Source organism: Chelonia mydas, chromosome 12 (genome assembly GCF_015237465.2).
Source record: "Chelonia mydas isolate rCheMyd1 chromosome 12, rCheMyd1.pri.v2, whole genome shotgun sequence".
Taxonomy (NCBI): domain Eukaryota; kingdom Metazoa; phylum Chordata; order Testudines; family Cheloniidae; genus Chelonia; species Chelonia mydas.
The window spans coordinates 1,618,497-1,628,879 of NC_051252.2; positions in this window are offsets into that span (position 1 = coordinate 1,618,497).

Genomic DNA, 10,383 nt, shown 5'->3' on the forward strand with positions numbered 1-10,383 from the left:
GTGTCATCTGCAAACTTGCTGAGGGTGCAATCCACACCATCCTCCATTTGTGAAGATATTGAACTAAACCAGCCCCAGGACTGACCCTTGGGCCATTCCACTTGATCCTGGCTGCCAACTAGACATGGAGCCATTGATCACTACCCGTTGAGCCCGACAATCTAGCCAACTTTCTATCCACCTTATAGTCCATTCATCCAACCCATACTTCTTTAACTTGCTGGCAAGAATACTGTGGGAGACCGTGTCAAAAGCTTTGCTAAAGTCAAGGAATAACACGTCCATCACTTTCCGTTCATCCACAGAACCAGTTACCTCGTCATAGAAGGCAATTAGATTAGTCAGGCATGACTTGCCCTTAGTGAATCCATGCTGACTGTTCCTGATCACTTTCCTCTCCTCTAAGTGCTTCAGAATTGATTCTTTGAGGAACTGCTCCATGATTTTTCCAGGGACTGAGGTGAGGCTGACTGGCCTGTAGTTCCCAGGATCTTCTTCCCTTTTTTAAAGATGGGCACTACATTAGCCTTTTTCCAGTCTTCCAGGACCACCCCCGATTGCCATGAGTTTTCCAAGATAATGGCCAATGGCTCTGCAATCACATCCGCCAACTCCTTTAGCACTCTCGGATGCAGCGCATCTGGCCCCATGGACTTGTGCATGTCCAGCTTTTCTAAATAGTCCCGAACCACTTCTTTCTTCACAGAGGGCTGGTCACCTCCTCCCCATGCTGTGGTGCCCAGTGCAGTAGTCTAGGAGCTGACCTTGTTCCTGAAGACAGAGGCAAAAAAAGCATTGAGTACATTAGCTTTTTCCACATCCTCTGTCACTAGGTTGCCTCCCTCATTCAGTAAGGGGCCCACACTTTCCTTGACTTTCTTCTTGTTGCTAACGTACCTGAAGAAACCCTTCTTGTTACTCTTAACGTCTCTTGCTAGCTGCAACTCCAGGTGTGATTTGGCCTTCCTGATTTCACTCCTGCATGCCCGAGCAATATTTTTATACTCTTCCTTGGTCATTTGTCCAGTCTTCCACTTCTTGTAACCTTCTTTTTTGTGTTTAAGATCAGCAAGGATTTCACCGTTAAGCCAAGCTGGTCGCCTGCCATATTTACTATTCTTTCTACACATCGGGATGGTTTGTCCCTGTAACCTCAATAAAGATTCTTTAAAATACAGCCAGCTCTCCTGGACTCCTTTCCCCTTCATGTTATTCCCCCAGGGAATCTTGCCCATCAGTTCTCTGAGGGAGTCAAAGTCTGCTTTTCTGAAGTCCAGGGTCCATATTCTGCTGCTTTCCTTTCTTCCTTGTGTCAGGATCCTGAACTCGACCATCTCATGGTCACTGCCTCCCAGGTTCCCATCCACTTTTGCTTCCCCTACTAATTCTTCCCGGTTTGTGAGCAGCAGGTCAAGAAGAGCTCTGCCCCTCGTTGGTTCCTCCAGCACTTGCACCAGAAAATTGTCCCCTACACTTTCCAAAAATTTCCTGGATTGTCTGTGCACCGCTGTATTGCTCTCCCAGCAGATATCAGGATGATTGAAGTCGCCCATGAGAACCAGGGCATGCGATCTAGTAACTTCTGCTAGTTGCCGGAAGAAAGCCTCGTCCACCTCATCCCCCTGGTCCAGTGGTCTATAGCAGACTCCCACCACGACATCACCCTTGTTGCTCACACTTCTAAACTTAATCCCGAGACTCTCAGGTTTTTCTGCAGTTTCATACTTGAGCTCTGAGCAGTCATACTGCTCCCTTACATACAGTGCAACTCCCCCACCTTTTCTGGCCTCCCTGTCCTTCCTGAACAGTTTATATCCATCCATGACAGTACTCCAGTCATGTGAGTTATCCCACCAAGTCTCTGTTATTCCAATCACATCATAATTCCTTGACTGTGCCAGGACTTCCAGTTCTCCCTGCTTGTTTCCCAGGTTTCGTGCATTTGTGTATAGGCACTTGAGATAACCCGCTGATCGCCCCTCTTTCTCAGTATGAGGCAGGAGCCCTCCCCTCTCACGCGCTCCTGCTCATGCTTCCTCCCGGTATCCCACTTCCCCACTTACCTCAGGGCTTTGGTCTCCTTCCCCCGGTGAACCTACTTTAAAGCCCTCCTCACTAGGTTAGCCAGTCTGCTTGCGAAGATGCTCTTCCCTCTCTTCGTTAGGTGGAGCCCGTCTCTACCTAGCACTCCTCCTTGGAACACCATCCCATGGTCAAAGAATCCAAAGCTTTCTCTCCGACACCACCTGCGTAGCCATTCGTTGACTTCCACGATTCGACGGTCCCTACCCCGGCCTTTTCCTTCCACGGGGAGGATGGACGAGAAGACCACTTGCGCCTCAAACTTCTTTATCCTTCTTCCCAGAGCCACGTAGTCTGCAGTGATCCGCTCAAGGTCATTCTTGGCAGTATCATTGGTGCCCACGTGGAGAAGCAGGAAGGGGTAGCGATCCGAGGCCTTGATGAGTCTCGGCAGACTCTCCGTCACATCGTGAATCTTAGCCCCTGGCAAGCAGCAGACTTCTCGGTTTTCCTGGTCGGGGCGGCAGATAGATGACTCGGTCCCCCTGAGGAGAGAGTCCCCGACCTCCACCACCCGCCTCCTTCTCTTGGTAAACCGGAATATGTAACTTTTTGTGGCTAAATAGAGTTAATTTATACAGACCCAAGCTATAAACAAGGGGTGGAGCAGGTTTGCTAGAACTGATAGTTCGGAAAAGTGTTGGTTGTCAACTCAAGGCCTATCAGGCAGTCCGTGTTCTCCTGTGACGTGAGTCCCGGTACGTTTGAACTGGCAGTCAGTGCACTAAGTAGGGAAGCCAAGTTCCCAGACCAGTTCGTCTGCTACATTCCAGTGAACCCAATGAGAATGCAGGACGCTGGTTGTTCGTGCTGCGTGTGTGCTATACACTATGTATACAGCCTGGGAGTACTGACACTCGCCCCACCGACTTCTGTCTTCTACTTCTCCAGCAGTATGTCTGGACATTTTTCGGTTTGTTAGCCCCTTTTCTTTTCTCTTGATGCTGCAAAAACGTCCATGAGGATCCTGTCTACCCTCTTGAGAGTCAGACACTTAACTGTAGTCACCGTAACTTAACAGATTTGGGCATTTTTAAATGGCTATTTTAAAATAAGTTCTAAACCAAAAAGCCTCCTACGTAATACTGTGCTGTTCTGACTCTCGAAGTGTTGAAGCCAAGGGTGTGATAGGAATGGGATTGACAGCCCTGGAACCTAAAGCCATCTGTCCGTAGAACAGGTGAAACACAGGTAGGAGCAGGGCAAGTTAGTTCTGAAACTCTAGTCTGTTCCCCAAAGGCTAAATTCTGCACTTGTGCAGTTCCCATCCAAGGGCAGAATTCTAACCATCAAATCTGAAATCCCAAATACTAACATGATTTACTAAAACAAAGTATACTAATATAAATAAGCAGTGCACACTGAATTACTAGGGGGCTGATCCTGTGTCCTGATTGAAATTAATGGCTTTATCTGCACGCATAAAGACTAGATGAGTAATGAGTGCCTACTCAGGGACTGCTATCTTAGAGAGAGTCATTTAAAATCAATTCCTTCAAACCTGCCACCTCTGCCATAAATCACTCCTTAGAAGCCACGCAGCATGAGACAGACTGCATGGTCTCAGCCATTAGGAACCCCAACTGCCTGCAAAACCCTTGAACGGAGCAATGTTACTGTCTGTCTCTCGTGGCGAGTAGCAAATCACCATGGGGAGTCTCCACAATACAAGCACTTGTCTGAATGAGGCAAGAAAAGCAGAGACTGAACTAGATCATGCTTCTGCTCCTTGTGAGGGGTGGATTCTAAAGGGGAAGGAGGAGAAGTGGGAAGCTGTGGAGGAAAAACTCATTTGGGGAGCTTTTAAGGGGGCACAGGATCAGTCCCTGGCCCCTTCATGGGGAGAGCAGGGGGAGGCCCACTAGGCTCTCCTGATCCAGACCTGAATCTGGCTCCCTCAGGAAAAACGGGAACACCAGATGCGAGCTGCAGGGAATCCTCTCCTTCCTCGTACCGCCCAGAGTGTCCTGTCCAAAGCTGGATTCTTAGCACAGGAACTCTGAGGCAAGCCACTGCCGGCTGGCATGGCCCACAGCACCTAGCAGCCAGCTGGGTGGGGAACCCTGCTTGCCTGGCCGTTCCGAACATGATGGAGGAAGCCCTGCAGTCCACCTCAAACACAAGTGAGCCTGCCCCTACCTGCCCAGGTTTGGTGTCTGAGGCCTGAAGACTGAGCCATAGGCTGGCAGAGCTTGTTTTACCAGCAGAGCTATGTCTGTTAGGGGTGTGATTATTTTTTTAAACCAACAGTTATGCTGGGAAGAGCCCTAGTGCAGATGCAGTTTTACTCGTCTAGCTCAGTGTTTCTCAAATGCGGCCACCAGGGGCTTTTCATATGGCCACAGATCACCTGGGTGGTGACTGGGATGAGGGAGAAGTATCAGTCCCTCTCCCTTCCTTCCTCTTGCTTCTGCATGTGCTACCCTGCACCTCCTCTGGAGACAGGTGGGGCACAGCACTGAAGGAGCAAGGTGAGTTCTTGACCTACGGGGGGGTGCACAGTGGGGCTCAGGCTTCCACGCCGGGGTGGTTGGGCAGCGGGCTCAGGTGGCAGGACTTGGGGAGCATGGCTGCGCAGACCAGGGCTCCAGCTATGGGGCTTCGGGCACCAACTCCTGGCTCCAGCTGCAATGTTTCAGGTTCTGACCCCCAGCTCTGACCACGCAGCCCCAGCCTGCGGCCAGGCCCTTGGGGCTTCAGGCTCCAACACATGGCCGCGCGGAAGCAGACTCTGATCCCTGGCTCTGGCTGTGCAATGCTAACCCCTGGCCACAAGTTCAACCCCCAGCTCTAGCCGCTGACCCAAGACACTAACCCTGAACACCAACCCCTTGCCCCGGCTGTGTGGCATTGGGTGCCACCCTGAGCTTCCGCAGGTACTGGTCCTGGGCGCCAATCCCCAGCAGTGGCCGCTGGCACCGGCCTCAGCTATGGATCCATGGCCCTGGCTGCCGAACCCGGACTCCAGCGGGCACCAGCCCCTGGTGCAGATCCCTGGTGATGGGTTCCGACCCCTTGCTGTATGGTTGTGGACTCCAACCCCGAGCCGCCGACCCCTAGCTTCAGCCATGCTGCAGTGACTGCTGGTACCAGGTGCCAGCACCCCAGGCCCGGCTGTGGGTGCTGACCCAGGCTCTGGGGCATGCTGGCCCCAGGTGCCAATCCCCAGCCTTGGCCATGCAGCAGCAGGTGCTGGCCCTAGATGTCAAGCCACAGTTCCCGGCTCCCGCTGAGCAGCACCTGCCCCAGGCTCTGGGTGCGGGCACTGATTCCCAGCCACACAGCTACCGACCCCTGGCTCTGGTCGCAGAACTCACTATCCACCCACATCGCTCCTGGCCCCTGCTACCTGCCCCAGCCTTGCATCCAGCCCCCACCCATTGCCCCTGGTCCCCCCTGATTTCCCCTCCAACCCCACTATCCAGGGCTTAATTTGTCCTGGGGCTTGCTGGGAAAAGTTATATTAGCAAACATGCAAATATCCCTTTTCACAGCATTATTTTTATTATTGAGCATGCAAAAAAAACCAAATAAACCTTCATAACTAAATTACAATGGTTTGGATGTCTATATGTGCATATTTATTTTTCCTAAAGCTGCTAAAAGTATTTTAGGAAAGTGTTGGTGCAGCCACCGAAAAATTTGTTGTGAGAACCCCTGTTCTAGCTCATTTCGCTTCCCTGCACCAGAATCAGAAGTAACAATAAGCACTTTTATACTGATAAACCTACGTCCCTGCTAGGGGTGGTTTTGCTCCTGGCCTAGTTAAAGCAGCAAAGCTTCCAGAGTGAGGTTCATGCTGTCATCCTCCCCCAGGAGCAGAAAGAGGCAGGAGAGAGCGCCCGGAAGGGCAGTCGGTGCAGTGCAAAATCTCTTCAGCCTGACTAGTTCTTCACTGCCTGTGTCTTCACCCAGTCAGCAAGGAATTCTGGGCCATGGCTGAAGAACTTTCTCTTTGTTGTTTGGGTGACACTGAAAGATTTCTCCTATTCTCTCTCTGCTTAAAACCAGCACTTAAGCTTAAATATGTGTGCTGCTTATTAGATGCAAACAAGTTTAGAACAAGATCAAAGACCACAAACCTGTATAAAGGAATCATTCAGATTCCTGGGGGTTCTTGTTCTGAGGAAAAGGTGCTATGAAGAATCCGTCACCACGGAAGGACCCTGGGTGGGTTTTGAAGGACTGTTCACCTGCCTGACTCTTTACTGTGGTTGGGGTGTGCTCTCCAGTGCTGTTAATAAATGTTCTCTCTGACGTTTTTACCTTAAGAATAAATGTGCTTGCTTAGAAAGAGCTATGTGGTAGTTTAACTGTGCCAATTTCGTTCTTTATAGCCTTCGAGAGGGCAAAGAAGGCCTGCTTAGGCAGCCTAACTTGCTGGGAAATACAGTGTCGGGCGAGAACTGTGCAGCCTGGAAATACCCTGCTCAGGAGGGAGAGAGACGCGTGTCTCTGCCCAAGAGAGGTGAGGGCTGGAGAGCTGGAAGGCTGAGAGTGGGTGGAGAAAAAGTGTCTGGGAGTGTTGCCAGATTTGCCCGTTACTTTGGGGTTCGCTCATTTATTAGGGTTACTCTTCTGGGGGGGGGGGTCCTGCTTGTGTCACTTGTGTTCTCATATGGAGCTCTGCTTCTCCTTTCTGCAAGTCCCCTCCCAATGGAGCTTCCTGCAGGACCTACGTTCCCCAGGGCTGGGTTCCTCCAGCCCAGAGTCAGACGAACACACACGCACATTAACAGAGCGCGTCTGAGAGGACGGGGTTAATCAGCACTCCCAAGCTGACCCCTTAGATGCCCCTGGGCTCAGCAGACTGGGTCGAGCAGCACTTCCAAGCTGCCACCTTCAGATATCCCAGCACAGAGGCAGGGTATCATAAAGATACTTGTAAACACCCATCTGAGGTAAAATTTTTGGTATTAATGTTACCTCCTGCACTCCAAACTCCTCGACCCCAACTTCTAGCCCCCTCCTACACCATAAACCCCTCATCTCTGGCCCCACCCGGAGTCTGCACCCGCAGTCCTCACCCCCCCTGCACTCCAACATCCTGCACCCTGGACCACCCCAGAGCCCTCACCCCTCTCCCACACTGCTGCCCAGTGAAAGTGAGTGAAGGTGAGGGGAGAGCGAGGGACAGAGAGAGGGGGGATGGAGCAAGCGGGGGTGGGGCCTCAAACAAGGGCAGGGGCAATGGTGTTCGGTTTTGTACCATTAGAAAGTTGGCAACCCCATGGAGGTGAACTCAGTGCCTCTCTCTACCTTGGATTCTAGCCCAGGGCCCCTGGTAGCAGGTGGCTAAGGTTTGGCTGGGCAGCCCTCTTGCTTCTTCCCTAGGAGGGTCCATCTTCTCAGGGTGGTGGCGGGAGTCTGCCCTGAAGGTGAGCGCCTGCTCCCAGTTCTCGGTGTAACCCAGAAAGAGGAGCCGGCAGCAAGCTGTCCCGCTGCTCTGTTCTCTCCAGGAACTCATGGCGCTCGGCTGTGCTGGTCTCTGGCCAAGGGCCCGTCTGCCACCTCGGTGGCGGCTGGGCGGGGGGCGGTTTCCCCCTCCCCCAAAGAGGGGGGGCACAGTGGAGTGGGCTGGGGCCGGGTCGCTCCACTTCCCGCTGCCCCGTGATTGTGGGGTTGGGTCCACTCTGCAATCACTGGGCAGCAGGAAGTGGAGCGACCCGGCCCCAACCAGCTCTGCTCTGCCAGTGAGTGCTGGGGGGGCGGTGTCTCCTCTGCCCCCCAAGTCTGGGGAGGAGACGGAGCAGTGGGGAAGGGGCATGGGATGGGGAAGAGAAGGGGGCACGGGAGGTGGGGATGGGGGGAAGAAAGGGTAGGGGGAAAGAGGCAGGGGGAAGGAAGGGGGTGGGATGGGGAGGATATGGAGCAGTGGGAAGGGGCATGGGATGGGGAAGAGAAGGGGGCAGGGGAAGCGGGGGCAGGGCTGGGAGAAAGAGGCAGTGGGGAGGAAGGGGGTGGGGAAGGTTGGGGAGGAGATGGAGAGGTAGGGAAGGGGCACCAGATGGGGAAGAGAAGGGGGCAGGAGAGGCGGGGGTGGGGGGAAGCAAGGGTAGGGGGGAAGGAAAGGGGTGGATGGGGAGAGGATGGAGCAGGGGGGAAGGAAGGGGGTGGGATGGGGAGAGGATGGAGCGGTGGGGAAGGGGTACGAGACGGGGAAGAGAAGGGGGTGGGGAAGTGGGGCCGGTGGAAAGAGGCAGTGGGGAAGGCTGGAGAGGAGATGGAGAGGTGGGGAAGGGACATGGGATGGGGAAGAGAAAGGGAAGCTGGAGCCCAGCCTGCGGCATCACCTTGGCAGAAGCTGGGGCTCCCCTGTTAAGCAGGCCCATTGAACCCTCACCCTGACAAGCCCCATCTCCCCTGCATCTGTACCACCCTGAAGTGCCCCCCCCAGACACTGTCCCCACTGAGCCCCAAACACCTGCTCCTAGACCCCCCCCCCGCAGAGCCCCAAACACCTTCACCTGGATCCCCTGCAGAGACCATATCCCCTGCACCTGGAACCCCCAATGAGCTTCTGTGCATCCAGATCCCCCACTGAGCCGCCCGCACCCAGACTGCCCCACAGCGAACTCTCTGACCCCCACCTGGATCCCCCCTCCCCCGCTAAGTCCCTCTGCACTTGGATCCTGCTGCTGGGCTGAGCCTGCTCACCCACCCTGGGGGCCTGGCGCAGAGGGGCAGGGCTCCGGGTGTTTCTGGGGCAGGCCTGGCCCTTTCGCTGTGTCAGGGTCGGGTGCAGCCTCACTGCCCAGTCCCTGTCCCCGGGCGAGGTGGGGAGGCTGCAGGGTGATCTCCCACCTCCATGCAGCCAGTGGCCTCTGCTCCTCACTGCCAGGCCGGAGCCTCCACATCGATTTATTGACAAATAAAATTGGCAGAATTTTAAAACGTGCACAGACCGTTTAATTTTTGGTGCAGAGTCCCCCCAGGACGATGGGGCGCTGTGCAGCTGTGATGGGGGGACTGTGAGGAGGGTGGTGGGCAGTGAGGAGGTCTCTGGGGGGGGGGCAAGCGGTGCGGTGTGCAGGGTGCTGCACCGTTCTGGTGGGAGGTCACCAGGGGAGGTCTCTGGAGGGGTGGCGGGGGGGGCAAAGAGATCTGTGGGGGGAGGTCTCTGGAGGGGTGGGGGGGGCACACAGACCTGTGGGGGGGAGGTCTCTGGGGGGGGGCGGGGGGGTACAGAGGCCTGGGGGGGGCGGGGGGGGTACAGAGACCTGTGGGGGGAGGTCTCTGGAGGGGTGGGGGGGGCACACAGACCTGTGGGGGGAGGTCTCGGGGGGGGGGGGCGGGGGGTACAGACATCTGTGGGGGGAGGTCTCTGGGAGGAGGTTGGGGGGCACACAGACCTGTGGGGGGAGGTTTCTGGGGGGTCACAGACACCTGTGGGGGGAGGTCTGTGGGGGGTGGGGGGGCACACAGATCTGTGGGGGGAGGTCTCTGGAGGCGGGGCGGGGGGTACAGACACCTGTGGGGGGAGGTCTCTGGGAGGAGGTTGGGGGGCACACAGACCTGTGGGGGGAGGTCTGTGGGGGGTGGGGGGGGCACACAGACCTGTGGGGGGAGGTCTCTGGAGGGGTGGCGGGGGGGTACAGAGACCTGTGGGGGGAGGTCTGTGGGGGGTGGGGGGGGCACACAGATCTGTGGGGGGAGGTCTCTGGAGGCGGGGCGGGGGGTACAGACACCTGTGGGGGGAGGTCTCTGGGAGGAGGTTGGGGGGCACACAGACCTGTGGGGGGAGGTCTGTGGGGGGTGGGGGGGGCACACAGACCTGTGGGGGGAGGTCTCTGGAGGGGTGGCGGGGGGGTACAGAGACCTGTGGGGGGAGGTCTGTGGGGGGTGGGGGGGCACACAGATCTGTGGGGGGAGGTCTCTGGAGGCGGGGCGGGGGGGTACAGACACCTGTGGGGGGAGGTCTCTGGGAGGAGGTTGGGGGGCACACAGACATGTGGGGGAGGTCTCTGGAGGGGGGGCCACTTCCCAGTGCCTCTTTCCCCCTGCCCCCACTTCGCCCCCCTTTTCTTCCCCATCCCATGCCCCTCCCCCACTGCCCCATGTCCGCCCCGCCCCCTCTCTCTCCGAGCCCTGCCCCCCTTCCCAGCAGAGCCCACTGACTGACAGGCCTCCAGCGGGGGCGGGGCCTCAGCTCGCCCCGCCCACAGCGTGGGGGCGCCGCTTGCGCCTCCGGCTCCGGCCCGCCCCCGTCGTGCCTTGAAGGCGGAAGCCCAGGGCCCGCCCGCCGCACTTGCCGGCCCCCAGCAGCAACAAGCCCACGTGGGGCGCGGGAGGGGGGAGGAG